The 25,489-nt window shown below is 36.5% G+C and overlaps 1 protein-coding gene and 1 long non-coding RNA gene across 3 annotated transcripts in view; one reads left to right on the top strand and one right to left on the bottom strand.

The window, feature by feature from the left end:
* The window catches only part of GALNTL6 (polypeptide N-acetylgalactosaminyltransferase like 6), a 1,207,198-nt gene that overhangs the window by 778,634 nt on the left and 403,075 nt on the right, over positions 1–25,489 (top strand). The window lies entirely within an intron of this gene.
* The window catches only part of LOC103884776, a 36,558-nt gene continuing 33,924 nt past the window's right edge, over positions 22,856–25,489 (bottom strand). Inside the window, exon 3 of the long non-coding RNA XR_002521886.2 lies at positions 22,856–22,914. This is a non-coding gene — a long non-coding RNA (uncharacterized LOC103884776). The remainder of the gene's footprint in view (positions 22,915–25,489) is intronic.

Below are 25,489 nucleotides of genomic sequence, written 5' to 3'. Positions count from 1 at the left end.
ATATGGTAAAAGAAAAGGGTCAAGTTTCAATCTTTGACCTATGGCTAGCCAGTTATCCCTGTATCATTTATTGAATAGAGAATTCTTTTCCCATTGTTTGTTTTTGTCTACTTTGTCAAAGATCAGGTGGTTGTAGGTGAGTTACTTTCTTCTTGGGTTCTCTATTCTGTTCCACTGGTCTATATGTCTGTTTTTGTACCATTGCCATGCTGTTTTAGTTACTGTAGCCTTATAGTATAAAGTTAGGTAATGTGATGCCTCCAGTTTATTTCTTTTTGCTTAAGATTGCTTTGGCGATTTGGGATTTTTCTTTTTTTGGTTTTATATGAATTTTGGAATAGGTTTTTTCTAATTCTGTGAAAAATGTCATTGTTGGTTTGATAAGAATAGAACTGAATCGGTATATTGCTTTGGGCCTTGAGGCCATTTTAATAATACTGATTTAGCATGGAATATTTTTCCGTTTGTTTGTGTTGTCTCTGATTTCTTTCAGCAGTGTTTTGTAATTCTTGCTTTTGAAATCTTTCAACTCCCTGCTTAGATGTATTCCTACATATTTTATTTTTGTAGCTATTATAAATGAGATGGCTTTCTTAATTTGGCTCTCAGCTTGGATGTTGTTGGTGTATAGAAATGCTACTAATTTTTGTACATTAATTTTGTATCCTGAAACTTTGCTGAACTTTCAGATCAGGAAGTTTATCTGATCAAGGAGCTTTTGGGCAGAGACTCTGGAGTTTCCTAGGTAAGAAATTAAATCATCTGCAAACAAATAGTTTGACTTGCTCTCTTCCTATTTGGATGCCTTTTTATTTCTTTCTCTTGCCTGATTGCTCTGGCTAGAACTTCTAGTACTATTATTAATGTTGAATAGGAATACTGAGAGTGGGCATCCTTGTCTTGTTCCAGTTCTCGTAGGGAATGTTTCTAGATTTTGCCCATTCATTATGAAGTTAACTGTAGGTTTGTCAGAGATGGCTCTTATTATTCTGAAGCAAAGTTCTTCAATGCCTACTTTGTTGAGAATTTTAAACATGTACTATATTGAATTGTATCAAAAGCCTTTTCTGCATCTATTGAGAAAATCATGTGGTTTGGGTTTTAGTTTTGTTTATGAGATGAATCACATTTATTGATTTGCATATGTAGAACTGAACTTGCATCCCAGGGATAAAACTCACTTGATCATGGTGGATAAGCTTTTTGATGTGCTGCCGAATTCGGTCTGCTAGTATTTTATTGAGGATTTTTGCCTGGATGTTCATCAAGGATATTGGCCTGAAGTTTCTCTCTCTCTCTCTCTCTCTGTGTGTGTGTGTGTGTGTGTGTGTGTGTGTGTGTGTGTGTGTCTGCCAGGTTTTGGTATCAGGATATGATGCTGGCCTCATGGAATGAGTTAAAGAGGTGTTCCTCCTCTTCAAATTGTTTGGAATAGTTTCAGTAGGAATGATACCAGCTCTTCTTTGTACACCTGATAGAATTTGTCTATGAATTCATCTGGTCCTGGACTTTTTGTTGTTGTTGTTGGTAGGCTATTTATTATTGATTCAATTTTGCAGCTTGTTATTGATCTGTTCAGGGAATCAACTTTTTCCTGGCTCAGTCTTTGGAAGGTGAATGTGTCCAGGAATTTATCAATTTATTCTAGATTTTCTGGTTTGTGTTCATAGAGTTATTCATAATATTATCTTATGGTTAGTTGTATTTCTTTGGCATCGGTGGTAATGTCCCCTTTGTCATTTCTAATTGTGTTCATTTGGATCTTTTCTCTGTGTTTCTTCATTAGTCTATCTAGCAGTCTATTCTATTAATTTTTTCAAAAAACCAACCTCTGAGTTCTTTGGTTTTTTTGAATGGGTTTTCATGTCTTAATCTCCAGTTCAGCTCTGATTTTGATTATTTCTTGTCTTCTGCTAGCTTTGTAGTTGGTTTGCTCTTGTTTTTCTAGGTCCTCTAGGAACACCTAGAGTGTGATGTTAGGTTGTTAAATTGGGATCTTTCTAACTTTTTGTTATGGGCACTTAGTGCTATAAACTTTTCTCTTAACACTGCTTACCTGTGACCCAGAGATTCTGGTAGGCTGTATCTTAGTTTTAATTAGTTTCAAATAATTTCTGCCTTAATTGCCTTATTTACCCAAAAGTCATTAGGAACAGGTTGCTTAATTTCCATGTAATTGTATGATTTTGAGTGACCTTCTTAGTATTTGTTTCTATTTTTATTGTTCTGTGGCTTGAGAGTGTGCTTGGTATGATTTCGATTTTATTGACCTGTTGAGAATTGCTTTATGGCTGAGCATATGATCAATTTTAAATTATGTATATGCAGGTGATTAGACTGTATATTCTGTTGTTGTTGGGTAAAGTGTTCTTTAGATGTCTGTTAGGTCCATTTGGTCAAGTGCTGAGTTTATGTCCTGAATATCTTTGTTAATATTCTGCATTGATGATCTGTCTAATACTGTCAATGAGCTGTTGAAGTCTCCCACTATTATCGTGTGGGAGTCTAAGGCTTTTTATAGGTCTCTAAGAACTTGTTTTAGGAATCTGGATGTTCTTATGTTGCGTGCATATATATGTAGGATAGTTGGGTATTCTTGTTGAATTAAACCCTTTACCATTATGTAATGGCCTTGTCTTTTTGAATCATTGTTAGTTTAAAGTCTATTTTGTCAGAAATTAGAATAGCAATCCCTGCTTCTTTCTGTTTTTCATTTGCTTGGTAGATTTTTCTCTATCCCTTTAGTTTGAGCCTGTGGACGTCATTCCATGAGCTCAGACTCTTGAAAACAGCATGTTATTGCATCTTGTTTCTTTATCCATCTTGCCACTCTGTGCCTGTTAAGTGGGGCATTTAGCATGTTTACATTCAATATTAATATTGATATGTGCAGATTTCATCTTGTCATTATGATGTTAGCTGGTTATAATGCAGACTTGATTGTGTAGGTGCTTTATAGTGTCAATGGTCTATGTACTTAAGTGTGTTTTTGAAAGATCAAGTAATGATATTTCATTTCCATAGTTAGCATTACCTTAAGGACCTCTCATAAGGCAGGTCTGGTGGTAATGAATGTCCTTACTATTTGCTTATCTAGATAAGGATAGTTTTTCTCGTTTGCTTAGGAAGCTTAGTTTGGCTAGATATGAAATTCTTGGTTTGAGGTTTTTCTCTTTAAGAATGATGAATATAGGCTCTCAATCTTTTCTGGCTTGTAGGGATGCTGCCAAAAGGTCCACTGTTCGCCTGTTGGAGTTCTCTTTGTAGGTAATCTGCCTCTTCTCTCTAGTTATCTTTTTTCTTTCATGTTGACCTTGGAGAATCTGATGACTGTGTATCCTGAGGCTCGTCATCTTGTACAGTATCTCACAGGGGTTCTCTGCATTTCCTGAATTTGAATGTTGGCCTCTCTAGTGAGTTTGGAAAATTTTCATGTAATCAGTCTACTCTTATCTCATGAAGGTGTTTTGCCATCTTTTTTTCCCCTGTGAAGTTTTCAAGGCTATATGTCAAGAAAATGGACATTCTGGTTGTTTACACATAATACAGACAATTGTAGTTCATATTAATGCCTCATGATTTATGAAACACAGGAAGCTAAATGTAATGTGCATGTATTTAGGTCTCAGACCAACAGGATTTTAAACCTTGACTTCTATTTATCGACAGAGCTATTTTGGTAAAATTGCATAATCCCATTGTCTCAGTCTCATCATCTATTTTTTGAAAAAGTAGGGAGGAAGATAAAGCATAAAGGTATAGGATAAATCATAAAGGACAAGGATCCAGAATGTGTGTAAAATGCCTGGCCAACAATAGTCTCTCATGAACGATGGTGACGTTATGAGAAGACAGTAGGAAGAATTTTTAAAGTTGGGGGTGGAGTATCCAAACTGTTTAACTTCTTTGGGCTTCAGTTTCTTGACTAGTAAGTTGGAAAAAATCAAATGTACCATGTTGTCAAAATAGATACTATGTCAAATATGAATCTGTATTATGATGCAGATGATCTGATAAAGAAGGACCTAGAAAAAGATGGATTTATGTCACATATATGAAGAGTAGAAGAGGTACAGGTATAGTCTTGGAGCACATTAAAGCCAGGACACTGGGCAACAGAATAACATGAAAGACATGAGGAGATATTGTCACTAGGTACAGTAGCAGAGCAAAAGTTCTCCAGAAGTTTCCTCACAAACCTGCTCTTGAGTCACATTGGGCAGAATTAAGTCACATGATCTTCCTTCCCTGGAAAGGAACTTCCAGGGACATGGGTGTTCTCATTTTTTCAGTCCTATAAGAGATGACTTGGAATGGCTGTTTGGTAGCCAGTCAGAAGAGTCTCGCACAATTATATAGGAGACATGTAAGGTAAAAATTCTCCTAAAATTTATTTTTCCTTTCATTTTTTGTTTTCCCCTTAGTTGAGGATATACTTATCCTAAAGTGTTGGTTGTTATTAAGGTCTAAACAAATGCAAAAGGGAATTCCTGATCTACTTCAGTGCTTTCAAATATTGTTAAGCTTCAGCATATTTTGTTTTGCTTAAATACTGCAATGAAGCCCGTTACATAAAATGAAAAAAGAGCAGAGCCTCTCTAGAAGAAGGTTTGGGGACTCCAGAGCCCTGGCCTTTTTATTCTACTAATATTTGGCCTCCCACTGTCTAACACTGTCCCTCTCCCCACAGTCACTGAATGTACTCCAACCCTACCCCAGTGCTACCTAGAATACAGTCCTTATGATAGTCCACATTCATTCAGCTTCCACATGTACCAGGCATTGTGCTAGGCGCTGGAATCAACTTAAAAGGTAGATAAGGCCTCAGCCTTTATAGAGCTTATTTCCCAGGATAAGAGCTGGACATATAGATGCTAGGGGAAGGGAGGATAATAAATAAAATGAAAGTTGAATTTTGAAATGTCCAAGATGGATAATTTCTGTAAGAAAAAGAACTAAGGAGTACAAATAAAGCATAACAGGAAGGCTGCTGGCTTTGGACAAGTGATCACAGAAGGGCTTTCTAAGGCAGAGACTTGGAGAAGAAGGACCAAGACCCGTGAAGAGTAAGGGAGAGGGAGGCCTTATCAGAAAGAACTGCAAGTTCAAATACTGGGAAGCAAGGGCTACTAGATGTGTTTGAGAGGCAAGTACTAGGACCTACAAAGCCTTGAAAACCATAGGCAGAGACTGGGATTTTATTTGAGATGTCATAGAAAGCCCCAGAAGATAATTTCGAAGGGGAGCATAAAGCATGATCTAATTTAAATTTAAGTAAGATCATAAAAATATTAAAGGAAAAATCTATGATTTATATTTTGGCAAAATGTGTTTTTTGGAATTTGTAAATATGGTGCCACATCATTATAGTTGAAAAACATCTTTAAAGTCAAAAACATCATATTTTTTGAAACTTAAACATTATGTTGAAAATGACATAATGTAGCCCTAGCTATAAACTTCATTTTGGCTCCATTTTTCCTTCCTCTGCTATTGACTTTGAATAACAACTTTTCTCTCTTACTGAAAAACTGGGATCAAGCCTGAAACCCTGTTGTCTCTGCAGCAAGTGTATCAGAGTTTATTCTCAACTAAGCTGGCTTCTCGCTAAAGGAATTTTGTTCTAGCTACAAAGAAAAGATCTTCCAAGTATTACCCTTTGATTAGATTTTAACTAAAAATGAATTATATTCCTTTATAGTCTTATACTGGGAAAACCTAGATGGCCTATCTCTTCTAAGATCACTGAATCTGCTGAATCTCTCTCCCCTCCCACAACTGTCTCTCTCTTTCTCTCGCTCTGTCATTCTATCTATCTATCTATCTATCAATCTACCTATCATCTATCTGTCATTCTGTCTATCTATCTATCTATCATCTATCTGCCTATCATCTATCTGTCATTCTATCTATCTATCTATCTATCATCTATCTGCCTATCATCTATCTATCTGTCATTCTGTCTGTCATTCTGTCTATCTATCTATCTATCTATCATCTATCTGCCTATCATCTATCTGTCATTCTGTCTGTCATTCTGTCTATCTATCTATCTATCTATCTATCTCTATCCCTCTCTCTCAAACTCTCTTGTGTTCTGTTGATGTAATAGAGTGATCAGTAGATAACAGAGGCTGTCAATAAAGTGGCCTGTAGAAAAAATTCTCTATTTCACAGAAAAACTTTTTTTTTTTTAATTTCTTGGGGAAATAGCTGTTGAGGATCCAAACATGCAACTGCAAAGCTGAACTAAGGCCACTAATTCATCAGAGCAGCTTAGATAATCACAGTCAATTCTAACAATTTATATTTTTATTCTTTTTCCTATGTTTAATAATTGTCCTATGGAAGTTTAATACAGAAAAGGGACATGAATTTCTTAAATTGAAGTATTGCAGAAGGAAAGTATTTTTCACAATGATATAAATATCTTGTGTTGGGTAGTTTTATGTGTATAAGTATCTTCAGATATTGGAAAGGATAATTTGATGATAACTTATTCTGAAGAGATTTTCATCAAACTACTTTGTAAGAAATGCAGAACCATTTTCGATTGTTGAATCTGTAGACAGGTGCATAAAATCCTTATCCTTGTAACAGCAGCCCTGCTAACCAGATTGGCTGTTATTCTTAAAAGATGAGGGAAACATTTACAGCATCGTAAGCCTAATAAGGTGGGTGTTGTGAATCAATTTGTACTGTCCTTGACTTTCTGCTTATATTAGAATTCTACAAGATCATTAGCCACCTCTGGGATATGTTTGATTAATGGGTTTAGTTAAACAAAAAAGGTGAGGTCACCCATGAGCAGAAAGTTAAAAAAAAAAAAAATGTATTCCAGAAGAAACGTATGCTTCCCAAATTGCAAATGAGAAGGTCATTCCTTAGGCATGTTCTAATCAATGAAACCATGTGTTCTACTGAGATGACCTCAAAGGAGACTTTTAGCCACCCTGCTTATTTGTCTTTCAGTTACAGGAACGTGACTTCTGAGGCTAGGGTATTAGCACACCTGCTGAAACTGTGTTAATCTAGGTAATGCAAAGTCTCCACACACATGCTGTTAATAAGGCGGATAGTTTAAAAAAAAAAAAAAAGACTTGGCTAATAGCTCACAGTGAGAAAAAATTCTTCCCTGTCATTAGAGAGGGTGAAACCTTCTCCTGCTCTTTTGACATTATGTACCTTTTATTGTTTTTCTCTTTTATTAACAATGACCCTCTTTTGCTGTTTTCAGCAGTGCATTTTTACCTCTCTATTATAACAGCTCTCCTCTCAATGGTTCCGTGAAGACAGGCTGGGATAACACACCAAGGAAAAGATTTTGCTTTACTTGCTAAAATGAGACCATACTTTGTTTTTTCCTTAACTATTGGCCCTCTTACTCCCTGGTGTTTATCACCCCACACAAATTAAGCTGATTCGACAAACTGAAAATGCTCTTTCTGTTAAGTTCTCCTCAAAGTGAAAGCAATGAGCTTCGTTCTATTTATTATACTGCTCTTCACAATTAGTTTTAGGATGTATGGCAAGCATGTGTATACTATAAATCGAGTCTATAACTCTTACACGTCTAGTGATAGTTATGAATCCATTGAGTAGAATTGAAAATACAGTATATAACAACTCAGTTTAATTTATAATCTAAATTGCAAAGCTCTTTAACTCCTTACATTCAAATTCATTTTTGTAGCCCTTTTAATTAGATACAATGATCTAAAATAATCCGGGTCCCCAAAGGTAAGACAATCAATTTAGTAAAATCAGATGCTTTCCGATGCTTTAATACAACCACACAATACCACCAGCTAACACCTGACACTCTTACCTTTATTTCTTTTCTTTAAGTAAATGAAGTATTAAAAAGTTGTAATAATACAAAAAGAGTTAATACATCAGAAACAGCTTAAAAACATGAAATGCCTAAATTTTTGGCTGAATATGGGTCAAACTTTAAATGTAAAAAGAGCTCTCTGCTACCATCCTCTGCCTGTAACTGATAACATGTACTTCTGGCCCTTTATAAAGATCTGGTAACATGGCAAAGCCCCCATAAGAGACAGCACAATAGATCTCATTTAAAAACGTCAACATTTTAAAAATGAGATCTACTGTGCTCCCCAGGCAGTTGAGATAATGTTCTTTATTTAACCCCAATGCACAATCCTCTATTGTAACCAAATAGCAGTTGTTTGGTTTTTTGTTTTTTATAAGACCCCCTTTTTTTTTCTTAGTTCTTCCTGACTTCCTCAGAATGTTGCTGAACATCTGCAGAGGGAGACATTTCTATAACATATGTATTTATGTTTGTCTAATTGGCACACATTTGTTTCATGATACTTTGGTATGAGAAAAATAATTTTTTTTAAATCAAATTATATTCGACTGCACTCCCAAGTAGCAAAGTTGGCAGAGAATCACAGTCTAGAAAGAGTGGGAAAAGAAGGCTTGGTCATTTCTCATTTGTATCTGTCCTTGCCAGAACCTGAATGTTCCATTTGCAGGGTGAGCAGCTCTAAAACTGTGACATCCATGTGCTCCAAGCCAAACATGATCTCCACAGAAGCTTCTGTGAACAACCCAGACTGAGGATCTTGGGGCCAGTTCTCTTGAAACCCAGGCACCACCTCCCTCAGTGGCCTGAATCTTCATGAGTTTATATTCATGAAGAAAAACACAGGTCTTCACCTTTCAAGGAACCCACACGCCCTGCCATAAAATGGCTTTTACCTCAAGAAGAGCTATTCTCCTTTCCAAGAGTCTAGAATTTCAGTGGAGGGACCTCTTAACATTTATTCCCAGATAAAGAGTAATCTGGGTTTCCAGGTCTCAAAGCTCTTGGTTTTTTAGCAGAGGAGAAGGTAAAATGTTTCACTTTTTTTTTGTATGGTAATACTACAGCCAAAAATAGACACATTTTCTGGATGGTCTTTTCCTGCATAAGTAGGTAGATGAGTAGTGTGTTTATTTGTGTGTGTGTGTGTGTGTGTGTGTGTGTGAGATTATAAGGCATTTTGGGTGTAGGATATATATAGTTGTACATTCTGTCCTTGATGAAAAGACAGAAAAATATGGTGCGTATCTTTAAAAATGAGAAGTTCTTTTGTAATAACAGCATGTCAAGAATGAGAGAAACTAGCTATTGAGGATACTATCATGTAAGCCTTAAAGTCAGGCGAACCGCCTTATTATTTACCCTTAATTTCCTATAGACCCTATCCTGGGAGCCAGAATATAAAAGACACTCAAAAAAAAAAAAAAAAAAGAAATTTCTGAGCGGTGGTAAAGCATAACAACCATCCCAACACTGGGAGGAGGCGAGATGGGGAGTGATCAGAGGTCAGGAGATGAAACCATCCTGGCGAACACAGGAAACCCCGTCTCTAAATACAAAGAATAGCACAGAAGATTGTAGTAGTCCCAGCTACTACCGGAGGCTGAAGGCGAAGATGGCTGGAACCCGGTGAATTGCGAGTGAAATCGGCACCTCCAGCCCCTGGGCTGGCGGGCCTCCGTCTCAAAAAACTTTGTTGTGGAAAACCCCAAAAGTATGGCAGATAAATACAAAATACCAAATGGAGTGAATGATTTAATCTTTACATAACCACCCCTTTACTGCTATTATAATGTGACAACATACATTGCCTGAATCAGATGCTCCAACATGCACCTCTAGGATAAATTATTCCTCCATCTAGATTCCCCCTGTCGCACCTCTGTCCTCCTTCTCCAAGATCGTCAAATATGTAAATTGAAAAATGAAATATATTCTGTATGGTTATTTGGCATTCTATTCACATTGAGTTGAGCCTTTCCCTACACTAGGGTGTGATTGGGCAGAACAATTCCTTAAGCAAAGGGCTTTGGTTTGGGGAACAGCCCTTTCTGGTCAGCATATGGAGATGAAATCTCTCGTTAATTATTTTCATAATATGATAGGTAAAGCATTGAAGGTGCTGTTGGCAAAGGGCGATTCCACAGAAAACACTCCAAGAAATCAAGACACAGAGCGCTTCCATAAAAACATCATTATACTCCTCTCACTAATGTTCTACTCCCTACTAACACAGCCCAATGAATGCCCCAGACCCAACTCATCTGTTTTCTTTGGTAATAAATTTAGTAAAGACAGAAATTCTTCTGCACTTTATCTATGGGACAATGACAATTATGGGAAATGGACCTTCCCAAACAACTGGACATCACTTAACACAATTAGATAAAAGAGTCTTAGAACTGTTATCACTTGCATCTATACATTCTATTGTTTTTTTAAAAAATTCTCTACCTAGAGATGATGTGTTTATTCTCTGTCATGATTTATTACTTAATAATATCAAAATCACTATGTTTTTTTCTTTTTTCAAGAGGGAGTGTCACTCTGTCGTAAGGCCAGAGTATAGAGGCGCAATCAGGGCTCACTGCAGTCTCTGCCTCCCGGGTTCAAGCAATTCTCTTGCCTAGTCTCCCAAGTAGCTGGGATTACAGGAACACACCACCACACCCGGCTAATTTTTGTGTTTTTAGTAGAGACAGGGTTTCACCATGTTGGCCAGGATGATCTCGATCTCCTGACCTCGTAATCCACCTGCCTCGGCCTCCCAAAGTGCTGGGATTACAGGCGTGAGCCACGGCGTCTGGCCAATCACTAATTTTTTTAATGGCCCAGGCCAGATTTTTAATCTCCCTCTCTCTCTCTCTCTTCATGGCTTAAATAAGAGGTCAGGAAAAGCAAGCCTGGGAGATGAGTCTTTTTTTTTTTTTTTTTTTAATATTAGAGATCGGAAAAGGATTTTGACGTAGACATGAATTGGGGTCAAATTATAAAGCAGTTTTTTCCTTCAATAATACGGTCAGTAGGAAAAGATTCCCATGAGCCCTACATCCTCTAGCCTTGATATCAGGTCAACAGGCAGTCACGTCTCTCCACTTCTAAATCATGACAGAAAATATGCATGAGTGCACATGCAATACCATACTAGAAAACCTTTACTTTTCATCCTGGTCATTCATTTGCACAAATAAATGTCTTTTCATTCTGCCAATTCATTCATTCTTTCTCAAATAGCAAAACGAGAGGTTTTTCCCCAACAGTATGACTCGTGTGAATATTGATTCCCTCTCTCTTAGTCACTTTTTCAGAACAACAAACTAATTTTACGTTTTTGCAATCTGCCTTCATAGCTTCGGCAAGAATCACTGATGTGGAACTTTGTCATATACTTTCAAACTATGTAAGATTCAGGTCTAAGTCTAATGCAACAGTGTAATATCTCAAAAACTTAACCTAGTTATGGAGCCATGACCTTTTTGAGGTTGCTTTGTGTTTTTTCTGTCAGCTTTGTTTTTTAAGTGTCTGGTTATTTGATCCCCGAAGTGAAGTTCTGAGATTTAATGACTGTCAGATAACATAACAATATCCCGGAGTGTGTATATATACCTTGGATAAGAATAGCCACATGAGTTTCACCTTTCTTTTTATTCGTAAGTACTATGAAATGCATATGTCAAAAGAATTCTTTTCTTCAAAGGCCTGTGTCATTGAAGCTGCAAAGAAACCTTTCTCCTGTGTATAGGCAATTATTACTGCTTTCCAAGAGGCATATCTGAGCTGTAGTTGCAAACATGTCACATGCCTCTTCAAAGCTACCTTTCCTTTCATAACGACATGCACTACTTGGGGCCTATTTTTTTCCTACAGCACTGTCACAGTTTTCATGTTTTTAGTCTGCATTTACTAAAGAAAAGTTGCCAAGATGGTTCGTGGCTTATGTAAACTTTGCTAAGAATAACTACATGATATAGTAATGTAGTTAAACTCTTCTGTGTAATGCACAACACAGAGGAGTTTAAAGAAAGGGAAATGAAGGGAGTAATCTCCAGTATAAAAAGGGTGTAGTCTGGTTTGTTACTTCTTACCATGCAGAATTATTCATGAACACGAATTGTGCTTGTTTCTGTTCAATATGTAGGTAAGAATTTATTTAAACAGGTCAAACTTGGAGGTCCCTATAGTACATTTTAAAAGGGTAAAGATTATAGTAAATGAATAACCGTGTATAGCACTCATAGAAAAATTTTTAAATGTTTCTATTATTTCATTCTGTTTTGCTCCTGATTATAAATGCTATTGTTATAGTGTTTTATTTAGTAATAAATCTAGAAATATCAGTTATTCTAACAAAGCACAAATACACTCTTACGTATAAATACCATCTTGCAAGCACTGAAGACAGAATTATATCAATTACTTTATCCATCAAACAAAATGTAACATTACTTTAAAGGTTGTTACAAAAACTATAAACATTCCTGAATTTCCCACCTAACTTTTCTTAATTCATTACATAATGGGACCAAATTAAAGACTTCGAATGTTGCAAAGAAGGTCTGTCCCATTTCTGCCTCTTTAATTGAGAATTCTTTACACGGAGAGTTACCTGAGTTGTTAGCAAATTGAAGTTAGCTGCAAATATCCGTGACTATTTCAAAGTATTTCCCACAGTCCTTGTTCCCCTATCTAAAGTCTTGATCCTCTACTTTGTGTTCCTGAACCAAACTCTGGCCCCTTTTAGTTTTCATAACACTTTCTCTCTGTTTAGCCTTATGGCTGATACTGAAGAGATGCATCTTCTGGTGGAAAACTCTCTTTTCCTGACCTAGCATTAATAAGATGCCCTCTGTCAGGGGAAGCTCTTGTGAACTGAGAAGCTCGGCTTTCTTTTTGTTGATTAAAGCTCATAAGGAATAAAATATCATTATGAAGGCATAAATTAAGAAGACTTGGGATAGGAGAAATGCAGAATTTCATTTTGGTTTGTTTCTAAAAAATAAATGATCCTTCCACCTCAGCCTCCTAAGTAGCTAGCATGCCCAGGTAATTTTTAAATTTTTATTTTGCAAACATGGGGTCTTGCTATGTTGCCCAGGCTGGTCTCAAGCTCCTGGCCTCAAGCCATAATCCCATCTCAGCCTCCTAAAGCACTGGGGTTACAGGCATAAGCCAATGTGCCCACCCTGTTTTACCACTATTTCTAGAGATAACAGTAACCTCAATTTTCTGAGACTTTTCAAGATACTGCAGGTTAGTTTTTGTCTTTCACAGTTGCTAGTTGGGGAATTACTTTCCAGGGTCCCCTAATTCTGTTATCAATAATTAATCTACTTCCAACTTCCAATTTTTTGTCCTTTACAACCTTGTCAGTTTATGGCTAAAATATTGTTTTGTTTATTCCTCTAAAAAGAGATTTTTCTGGTTTATTTGCTTTTGTTTGTAATATAGTTTTAAAGTATTTTTCTTAGAAGAGGTATGTGAAACATGATATACTTTCTGATATTCTGGATATTCTAAACTAATTTTCATTTGCTCTGACAAATAACTTTAATCTGAGATTAATATAAGAATCTTATGTTTTAGGTTTTTTTATTTCCCCACAATAGCCTTTATATGTAATTCCACTGTTGCGTAAAGAAGTTCAATACTATGATGATATTATATATTATTTGTAGCTAATGTTTTTTTCTTTCTAGAAGCTTAAAATGTTTCTCTTTAATCTCAGAATTTAAGAATAATATCAAGATTTGTTTGGATGTGTGTATTTTCTTACCAATCTAACGGCATTCATGGGACCAAGGTTTCTATGTTATCCAGAGTCCCACTCCTCCACATACTGCCAATGTCAAGCTCTTCCTCTATTTGCCATCCCTGGTCTTCACACTAGAGTCATGGTCCTCCCTACATACCAAACTCAATGGAAAGTTTTTTTTTTTTTTAAGATAAAACCTCCTATGAAATTGGAGCAAGTAAAACAGAAAATAAGAAAAAGAAAGATAGTTATGAAAAGTAGTCCAATTTTCCCAACATCCTGTTAGTAGGAACTCAAGAAACAGAAAATAGAGAGAAAAACAAATCATAAATAAAATATTTCAAGAGAATTTGTCACAACTAAAGTTTCCAATTCAAAAGATCCAATTTGATGCCCAACACAATGGATAAAAGTGGACCCACTCCAAGACACATAATCTTAACATTTCAGAAACAAGGGAACAGAAAAAAATTGCATAAGATTTCATAGAAGAAAAACAATGAATCACATTAAAAAGACAACGAGATATTTTCAGATTTCTCCACAGCATTAGAAGCTAGAAAATTATTTACACTAAAGAAAAATTATCTCCCACTTAAAATCTGTATCAATTATCTGTCCAGTGGAAAGGTGAAGACATTTTCAGACCTCCAAGTTCTCAACAATTTCACCTTCCACAAACACTTTTCCAGAAATCTACTAGATAATGTGCTCCTCTGAAACTAGGAAGAAAAGAACAAAGGAATGCATGAGAGGCTGACAGAAATAGGAGAGCTCGCTGAGAAAAGAGTCCAAATAAATTCCCAGGATGAGCATGAAAAGATGTGCCCAGAGGACAGTTGTGTGCCAGGTACCTAGCCCAGGGTGATGCAGGTCTGAGGATCTAGAAAAGGTTTCTTTAATATTAGTTTGATGAGGAGGAGATGTAGATAATTGACAGAGGGCTTAAGGTTGAACAGTAATATGTATCTAGAAAACTAAATGAACAAAAATTAAGTCCATACCAAAAAATTTGTATTTTTTAAGAGAGAAAATGTAATAATCCTAGTTCACTAAGAGACTTAAGTTACAGCATGATAATAACGTAAACACTAAGGGCTCCAACTAAAACTAGGCTGCAACATAATTAAAACGAAGATACAATAAGACAACAGTGAGAAGTGTGGGGGGTGGTAGAGGAGAGGCAAGAAGGATAAAGGCTAAATCCTTATACTTCATTGTCAAAAATCAATGCACGAAACTGAAAAACTAAGAAGTAACAATGCAAGCACGTTATATTGAGCTATGAAGATAAATACCCGAAGAATCAACTAAAAAAGTTAAAAAGGATTGCTTCAGGGAAAAAGAAATGTGAATGCTCTGAGCTGATGTATTTCTTAATAAATCTTATAGAACTATGTGCTCTTTAAACTACATATGTTGATTATTTGACCACATGTATATAATTTTAAAAAATAAAAAATTAGAAGAAAGATGAAAGAAGGAAAGAAAGGAAAATAGAATGGAGGAAGAGAAGAAGGAAAAGATAGATAATGAGATAAGGTAAAATAGAAACTATCCAAAAGCCAGAAGGACCATGTTTTCATTAAATAGGAATTTTAATATTAAAGGCATCAATCAGAACACCAAATTACATAATATACCTACTAAAAAGAACCAAGTTAAAGTTGTGTTTTGTAATCTAGCCAATCAATATCCTTCCATTCGGCTCCTTTATTTCTTTTCTACGGGAAAACTCAACTAATTTTCCAGCTTTCTTGCAACAAATTTAATTCTTGGCTGATATTCTACCATGGCCAGAATGCAAGACAATATCTTCCAGTCTTACCCATTCAGGTAGCCTTTTTATTGTTCTAACATTGTGTGTGAACCAGGTTTTGGTCTGAAAGGCAATTTTTTCATTATTTCAGATTGGGCCTTGATCCAGCTTAGGCCAGTCTTTTATTCTGTTAATTTTTGCTTTACCATTGTCTCTCAAATTTTATTCATGAAATGTTTTACACATCAATTATATTTTGTGTGTATTTTGCTTTAATCCATCCAGTATAAATTACTTCCATTTAGAATTAATCATGGAATCTACAGAGTTTAGGATAATGTTTCCAAAATTTCTAAATTAACAGAAGCCTGTACTTTATAACTATATGGATCATCCAATATAATTTAAAATATGATATCCATCTTAAGAATTTGCATATATCACTGTTAATCAGCACACTTTTTCTTACAAGAACATAAACTCTTTTAGCTTAAGCAAAAATTCATTTAGGTCCTTTTTATTTTGGACCCAAAATTGAGATGTATGATGAAATGCAGAACTTAAAAGGCTGCTTTTTTGTTGTTTTTGTTTTTTATTTATTTATTTTAAAGTTGCTTTATTTTTCTCTAGGATCTCATAATTTCTTAATTCCACCTCTCAGGGTACAATTGTGTGGTTTTTGGTCCTCGTTATTGGATAGATCCATCTTTCTCTGCTTTTCCATCCATCCACCTAGAAAAAAAAAAATGCTCTCCTACAGCTTTTGAGCAACCAGCATACAGGTAGTCTGAAGAGCCTCATTACTTCTGCAAACCCCCAATTTCAAGTTCCTAGAAGAGAGAATCTGAATCAGATTGAATCTGAAATCCATGGAGTCTAAACATTGACCTCAACAGTTTATTCATGGGGTATAAAAAGGCATTTTTTTACAGACGGAAGGCAAACACTGAGGACACCAACAAGTATCTACTGCTCTGCAGTAAATAAATGCAATTCGATCATACAATGTATTTTTAGTACTTTCTAATTCATTATTGACAATGTTGGTCTGTGTACATCACCTTGTTCTCCTTGGGAGTTTTTCTTTTTCTTTTTCTTGGTTTTTCTTACCAAGTCTTTTCTTTTTAATTTCAACTTTTATTTTATATTCAGAGGGTACATGTGTCAGTTTGTAGCCTGGGTGTATTGTCTGATGCTGAGGTTTTGGAGTACCATTGATCCTGTCACCCAGGTAGTAAACATAGTACTCAGTAGTAAGTTTTTCAACCCTTTACCCCATCCTCTGTCCTCCAGTAGTTCTCATTATCTACTGTTCCCCTCTTTATGTCCATATATACCCAATGTTTAACTCCCACTTATAAGTGAGAAAATGCAGTATTTCCTGATTAATTTGCTTAGGATAATGGCCTTGAGCTGCATCCAGGTTGCTGCAGAGAACATGGTTTCATTATTTTTATGGCTGTGTAGTATTTGATGGTGTGTATGTACCACATTTTCTTTATCCAATCTGCCATTGGTTCTACATGTCTTTGCTACTGTGAATAGCATCATGATGAACAAGGGAGTATATGTGTGTTTTCAGTAGAATTATGTATTTTCTTTTGGATATATATCTAGTAATAGGATTGCTGGGTTGAATGATAGTTCTATTTTAAGTTATTTGAGAAATCTCCCAGCTGCTTTCCATAGTGGCTTACGTTCCCACCAAATGTATAAGTGTTCCCTTATCTCCTCAGCCTCACCAACGTCTGTTGTGTATTGACTTTTTAATAATAGCTATTCTGACTGGTGTGAGATAGTATCTCATTGTGGCTTCAATTTGCAATTATCTTATGATTAGTGATGTTGAGTGTTTTTTCATGTTTTTTGGTTGTATGTCTTCTTTTGAGAAGTATCTGTTCATGTCTTTTAACTACCTTTTAATGGGATTTTTTTTCGTTAAATTATTTAAGTTCCGTATAGAATCTAGATATTAGGCCTTTGTTGGATGCATAGTTTACAAATATTTTCTCCCACTCTATAGGTTGTCTGTTTACTCTGCTTATAGTTTATTTTGCTGTGCAGAAGCTCTTTAGTTTAATTAGGTCTCATTTGTCAATTTTAGTTTTTGTTGGAATTGCTTTTGAGGATTCAATCATAAATTATTTGCCAAAGTTGATGTCCAGAATGTTGTTTCCTAGGTTTTCTTCTAGCATCCTCATAGTCTGTCGTCTTATATTAAAATATTTAATCAATCTTGAGTTCAATCTTATGTATGATGAAAGGTAGGGGTCAGTTTCATTCTACTGCATAGGGCTAGCCAGCTATCCTAGCAACATTTATTGAATATAAAGTCCTTTCTGCATTGCTTATTTTTGTAGACTTAGTTGAAAATCAAATGGCTGCAGGTGTGGGGCTTCATTTCTGTGTTCTCTATTCTGTCTTATTGGTCTGTGTGTCTGTTTCTAACCACACAGTTTTGGTTACTATAGCCTTATACTGTGTCTGGAATTGGTGCGTTCTTGGTCTTGCTGACTACAAGAACAAAGCCGCAGACCCCCCCAGTCAGTGTTACAGTTCTTAAAGATGGTGGGTCTGAAATTTGTTCCTTCAGATGTTCAGATATGTCCAGAGGTTCTTCCTTCTGGTGGGTTTGTGGTCTTGCTGGCTTCAGGAGTGAAGTTGAAAACCTTAGCGATCAGTGTTCATAAAGACAGCCTGGACCCAAAAAGTGAGCAGCAGCAAAACTTATTGCAAACAGCTAAAGAACAACCCTTCCACAGAGTGGAAACAGACCCAAGCGGATTGCCTCTGCTGGCTCAGGCAACCTGCTTTTATTCCCTTATCTGACTCCACCCACATCCTGCTGATTGGTCCATTTTACAGAGAGCTGATTGGCCCATTTTACAGAGAGTTGGTTGGTCCATTTTGACAGGGTGCTGATTGGTGCGTTTACAAACCTTGAGCTAGACACAGAGTGCTGATTGGTGCATTTATAATCCTTTAGCTAGACACAAAACTTCTCCAAGTCCCCACTAGATTAGCTAGACACAGAGCACTGATTGGTGCTTTCACAAACCTTGAGCTAGACACAGAGTGCTGATTTGTGTGTTCACAATCCTTTAGATAGACACAGAGTGCTGATTGGTGCATATACAATTCTCCAGCTAGACATAAAAGTTCTCAGGGTCCCCACCCAACTCAGGAGCCCCACTAGCTTCCCCTGGTGGATCAGGCGCTGGGGCCATGGGTGGAGCTGCCTCTCAGTTCCATGTCATGTGCCTGCACTCCTCAGCCCTTGGGTGGTTGATGGGAATGGGCACTGCGAAGCAGAGGATGGCGCCAGTCAGGGAGGCTCCGGCCACACTGGAGCCCACCGGTGGGTGCTGGGAACTCAGGCTTGGTGGGCTGCAGGTCCTGAGCCCTGCCCCACAGGAGCTGGCTGAGGTCCAGGGAGAATTCAAGTGAGGCGCCAGCGGGCCAGCAGTGCTGCGGGACCCGGCACCCTCTGCAGCTACTGGCCCAGGTGCTAAGCCCCTCACTGTCTGGAGCCAGTGGTGCCAGCGGCGGCTCTGAGTGTGGGGCCCTCCAAGCCAGTGCCCACCCAGAACTCGTGCTTGCCCACAAGCACCGCATGCAGCCTTGGTTCCCACCCACGCATCACCCTCCACACCTCTCCTCAAGTAGAAGGAGCCGGCTTCAGCCTCCGCCAGCCCAGAGAGGGTCTCCCACAGTGTAGCAGTGGGATGAAGGGCTCCTCAAGCACGGCCAGAATGAACACCAAGGATGAGGAGGTGCTGAGAGCAATCGAAGGCTGCTAGCACATCGTCACCTATCAATAATATAGTTTGAAGTCTGATAACATGATGTCTCAAGGCTTATTATTTCTGTTTAGGATTGCTTTAGCTATTCAGATCTTTTTTTGGTGCCACGTGAATTTTAGAATAGTTTTTTTCTAATTCTGTGAAAAATTGCATTAGTGGTTTGATAGGAATAGTGTTGAATATGTAGGTTGCTTTGGGCATTATGACCATTTTAACAATACGGATGAGTATGAAATGGTTTTTCCATTTATTTGTGTCGTCTCTGATTTCTTTCAGCAGTGTTTTGTAGTTCTGCTTGTAAACATCGTTCACCTACTTGGTAAAGGTGTATTCGTAGGTAATTTTTGTGTGACTATTGTAAATGGCATTGCATTCTTGATTTGGCCTGCAGCTTGAACATTATTGACGCATAGATAAGGTGCTAATTTTTATAAATTGATTTTGTATCGTGAAACTTTATTGAAATCATTTGTATCAGTTTCAAGAGCCTTTTGGCAGAATCATTGGAGCTTTCCAGATGTAGAATCATATTGTCAGTGAAGAGAGATAACTTGACTTCTTCTTTTCCTATGTAGATGCTTTTTATTTCTTTCTCCTGCCTGATTGCTTTGGGTAGGACTTTAAATACTATGTTGAATAGGAGTGGCGAGAGTGGGCATACTTGTCTTGTTCCAGTTCTCAAGAAGAATGATTCCAGCTTTTGTCCATTCAATATGATGTTGGCTGTGAGTTTGTCATAGATGATTCATTATTCTGAGGTATGTTTCTTCAATGCCTAGTTTGCTGAAGGTTTTTATCATGAAGGGATATTGAATTTTATCAAAGGCTTTTTCTGCATCTATTCAGATGATCATATGACTTTTGTTTTTAATTCTCTTTATGTAGTGAATCACATTCATTGATTTGCATATGTTGAACCAACCCAGAATCCCAGTAATCAAGCATTCTTGATCTTAGTGAATTGACTTTTTGATGTGCTGTGGATTCAACTTGCAAGTGTTTTGTTGAGGATTTTTGCATTTATGTTTATCGGGATGTTGTCCTGTATTTTCATTTTTCATCATATCTTTGCCAGGTTTTGGTATGAAAGTGATGCTGGCTTCATAGAATGAGTTAGGGAGAAATGTCTCTTCCTTGATTTTTTTTTTTTTTTTTTGAATAGTTTCAGTAGAATTGGTATCAGCTCTTCTTTGTATGTCTGGTAGAATTCAGCTGTGAATCCATCTGGTCAGGAGCTTTTTGGGTTGGTAGGTTTTTTGTTACTAATTTATATATTCAATTTTGAAACTTGATATTGGTCTGTTTAGGGTTCCAGTTTCTTCCTGTTTCAATCTTGGGAGGTTGTGTGTTTCCAAGAGTTTATCCATTTTCCCTAGATTTTCTACTTCGTGTGCATAGATGAGCTCTATAATAGTCTCTGAGAATTTTTTGTATTTCTGTAAGATTGGTCGTAATGTCATCTTTGTCATTCCTGATTGCGCTTATTTGGATATTCTTTTTTCTTTGTCAATCTAGCTAGCAGTATATTGATCTTGTTTATCCTTTCAAAAAAAAAACTACTTTTGGTTTCGTTGATTCTTTGTATGTATTTCGGGGTCTCAATTTCAGTTCTCCTCTGTGAGCTTTTAGTATTGTGCAGTGCTCTATGAAATAAAGAAAAATATACTCACTACATGCTGCTACATTACAGGGACATAAAAAAGCTTTCATGCACCCTCGTCACTCTATATATTTCTTATATTGGTTGACTCTTTTACTACCCTTGACCTTTTAATCACTTTCTTGTGATTACTTAGTTGGTTTATTTTTATAATCAAATCAACATCAGTATTCCTTTATATGTACATTTTCCATTCACTTTTACTGTGAACATTTTGTCTATTAGTGTTTGTAGAAACTGCTTCAAATCTTTTTTGAAATGAGAAAGCATACATCTGAATGTAAATAAATCAGTCACCATCTCAAGTCCCACTGATGTCTCTTTTTTCAAAATATTTAACCTTGGGTTAAATATTTTATCAAGTATTTAAATTCTTCTGCAGGTAGGCTGGGCACGGTGCTCATGCCTATAATCCCAGCACTTTGGGAGGCTGAGGTAGGTAGATCACTTGAGCTCAGGCAGTCAAGACCAGCCTATTATCTCGGAACCATCATTACAAAAACTTCACTCCTTGCCCTGGCCATTTCTTTAACCAAACTTCAGCTTCTTTGTGCCCATAGGTGCTGGCAAGCAGAGACGGTATATCTCTGAATATGCATATTGTCAGTGTCTCTCTGTGAATGCCATTATTCAAGGGCTCACAATTAATATTGTTCTTTGTTGCAGATAGTGACTTCCAAAATGAAGTTTTTGGAATGCTAGTGCTAGAAGGCTTTCTTAAAAACAAAGATTTCATAGCAAAGTAAACTTTTGATATTTTCCTAAGAAGAAAATGTAACCTTTCTGGGCAATTTTTGATGAATATTAAGAGATTTTCATGATCCTTCATTAAAAAAAAATACCTACTTTGTAATCCACTTTTTTGTTGTTACTGACCTGGAGTGCACACGATAATTTTCCCCTGACCTCGTGTATGCCACAAAGTTTCTCATTTACACTCTGGGAGTCACAACCTTCTTGATTTATCAAATCCTTATCTAAACACACAAAGACATCCACTCTTCCAAAAAATCACTTTTATGTATAACAATGCTGTTAGTAAAGCTGTGTTTGTCTATCTGTGTCTTGTGTATGCCTTTGTGTATGTCTCTGTGTGTCATATGTGTCTGTGTGTTTTGTTCTGTTTTAATTTGTGATTCATCAAGAGAAACAAATTATTCAGTACACGGAAGAAAATAACTCATTTACTCTTTTACAAGAGTCAAATTTGAAGGATTTTTGAAGGTTCCTAAAATAATAAATCTATTATTTATGGACAAGCATTTTATGTCATTAAAAAGAACAGATTTTGTTAGTCTTATAATTCTTTAAAAATGCAGACTTTCTAATGTGAGTATCTGAATTGAATCTAGGTATGAGATTATGAAATTATTAATTATTAATACTCTTTTGGTGAAAAGCAATATTAAAATGTATTTAGAGTCTTTACCCTCTATGTGACAAGCAACTTTTATTAACTTTTCATTTAATTAAAATTTCTAATTACATTTTTGTCTATGATAAAAAGTACAAAATTTAAAATTCAACAGTTACCACTATTAAACTTGAAGCATTTTCACACTACAGTTTCTGCTGCTTATTCACCAACCATCAATGCTATTATGGATTATCACTTCAATTAAAAGATTGTTTATGATCCCCATAGGTATAGATAGAAATGAAACCTGAGCAATGGGAATTCCGATGCTGATGTAGAACATTCCACATTGCACCTGGGAAATCAAATTTTAGCTCAGGTTGTATTTATTATGATACTTTAGGACTTGTGTTTTATGGATTCAAGATGAGAAAATCATTAAAAATCTGCTTGTCACATTAAGAAATCATTTAAAATTACTCCCTCAGGGATTTTTATTAGCAATATATTGTAAGAACTTTCCTTCCCTGCCCATCTTATATTTACATAAAACATGATTTCTGTAGTTAACTAAAGAATTCAGTGTTCAGGAAGATTATGATGTTGGGAAATCCTCCTGAGACAATTTTTTTCACCACAGAGATTTTCCCCCAAATAGGAAGTTGTTTTGCTTTTTTAATCTGCAAATATCCTCACTTTTTCTCAAACCACTTTCCTTACTGTCAGTCTTCTGCAGGTTGTCAGCACATCTAAAAAGAGAAAACATAACCATTACATACCTAAAAAGACTCAATAAACCAAAGCAAAAAGTAAAACCTTGGATCTGAGGTCAAAGAACCAAACCCAGGTAAGACTGGAGTTTTCCAGTGAAATACCTAAGAAATCTAAAATTCAAAACCAAGGTCATGGTGTGGAAGGACATTAACATACATTTTATCTTTACATAACAAATCATCTCTAGGGAAATTTTCTTACTAGAAATCATAATTATCTCCATCAGTCGCTCCAGGGCAGTATCAGCAAGCTGATAACGCATCTGCATCTCTGCCAATCACACCGCCGCAGAAAGTGGAGGGAGAAAATCTGCTGCTCAAGAGTTCTATCTCTGAGCCTGTGAAATAGCCATTATCTCCATGGCAATCTGTATTTAAGACAGCTATCCAATCCTCATCTTTTCTTTTTTCAGTTTACTTTTATGCTTTCATGTAGCTGCATTCTGAAAAATATTTTCTTTAATTACTTTTCCTTTATTCCTCCAACTCAACATATATATGTGTATATGTGTGTGTGTGTGTGTGTGTGTGTGTGTGTGTGTGTATGCATTTCCACAAAGCTATCTTGTTTTTATATAATTAGAAGGAACCTATCTTTCTGGTTCCCTCTAATTATATAAAAACCAGATAGCTTTGTAGAAATGTATATATGTTAAACACATATGTGTATACTGCATGGAAAATATAACTGATGTTTGAGTAGGTATCTAAAACAAATTGACCGACAGAAAACAAAATTCTTTAGAAAACTAACAAGTAGTGGTTACAATAATATGTAGAGATGCAATATATATAACCTGTATGAAAAATGTAATTGACAATTGCATAGAGTCATTATGTAAATGAAACATCAACCAATGAAAAACATAAAATTCTTCAGACATTTAACAAGTACTGATTGCAACAAAACACAGGGTTTTTTTTAAAAAAAAAAAAACTTTTTTTAATATGTAGTAATTTTTGTTGTTATTGTTGTTGTTGTTGTTGTTGTTTTTGGGAATGGAGTCTCGCCCTGTCACCTAGGCTGGAGTGCAGTGGCACGATCTCGGCTCACTAAAGCCTCCTCCATCTCCCGGGTTCTAGCAATTCTCCTGCCTCAGCCTCCCGAGTAGCTGGGACTACAGGCACACACCACCATGCCTGGCTAATTTTTTGTATTTTAGCAGAGATGAGGTTTCATCCTGTTGCCCAGGCTGGTCTCAAACTCCTGAGCTCAGGCAGTCCACCCACCTCAGCCTCCCAAAGTGTTAGGATTACAAGCGTGAGTCACTGCACCTGGCCAGTAATTTTTTGATGTTTGAAATTCTGCAAAAAGACCAAATTTTCATTCCAATAATATCAGTTGTTAATGTTTTTCTGACTAATAATATAATTGTTTAACTACTTTCTTTTCTTCACTCAATCTCATGGTTCTATTCAACCTGCTAAGAACAAACAGTTCTTGTATTCAACCATTTCAATCATCAGAGTAAAATTTCAGGAAGATTATTCTTGTAAAACTCATGTGTGGACAATGATGTTTTTGTGAGGCAAAACTAGTGTGATCTGCTTTCAAGATTACCTCCAGTGGGATCTGTTTTTGTTATTTTGCCATACAAGTAATGAATGTGTCTGAATATAGAAGGGATAGGAAAATTTAAGAAAGAGGTACATCTTTTATAAAATACTGAAAAGTTTCAAAAATATCACACTGATAAAACCAAACATATCTGAAGCCATAATTCATAACGGACTTAACACTGAAAGTCTGTATCAATGTTTTAAATATTTTCAGTACCCAGAAATATATGGTGAATACGTGGTAGTGAATAAGTCTCATGAAACCTGATGGTTTTATAAATGGGAGTTCCCCTGCACAAGCTCTCTTGCCTGCACAAGCTCTCTTGCCTGCCGCCATATAAGATGTGACTTTGTTCCTCATTTGCCCTCTGGCATGATTGTGAGGCCTCCCCAGCCATGGGGAACTGTGAGTTAATTAAACCACTTTTCTTCATAAATTACATAGTCTCGGGTATGTATTTATTAGCAGCATGAGAACAGACTAATACAGTAAATTGTTAATGATAGAGTGGGGTGCTTCTGCAAAGACAGCCAAAATTGTGGAAGGCATTTTGGAACTGGGTAACAGGCAGAGGTTGGAACAGTTTGGAGGCTCAGAAGAGGACAGGAACATGTGGGAAAGTTTGGAACGTCCTGAAGACTTTTTGAATGTCTTTGATGAAAATACTGGTAGTGATATGGACAAGAAATCCAAGTTGAGGCTGTCTAGGATGGAGATGAGGAATTTGCTGGGTACTGGAGTAAAGGTCACTCTTGCTATGCAAAAAGACTGGTGGCATTTTGCCCCTTCCCTAGAGGTCTGTGGAACTTTGAACTTGAGAGAGATGATTTAGGGTATCTGGCAGAACAAATTTCTAAGTGGCAAAACATTCAAGAGGAAGCAGAGAATAGAAGTCTGACTATGCAATAAAAAAAGAAAAATCCATTTTCTGAGGAGAAACTCAAGCCAGCTGCTGAAATTTGCATAGTAACGAGGAGCCAAATGTTAATC

The sequence above is a fragment of the Papio anubis genome, chromosome 3, assembly GCF_008728515.1.
Source record: "Papio anubis isolate 15944 chromosome 3, Panubis1.0, whole genome shotgun sequence".
NCBI classification, from domain to species: Eukaryota; Metazoa; Chordata; class Mammalia; order Primates; family Cercopithecidae; genus Papio; species Papio anubis.
Note: the sequence above shows the minus strand (reverse complement) of the source record. Positions and strands in the feature narration are given on the sequence as shown.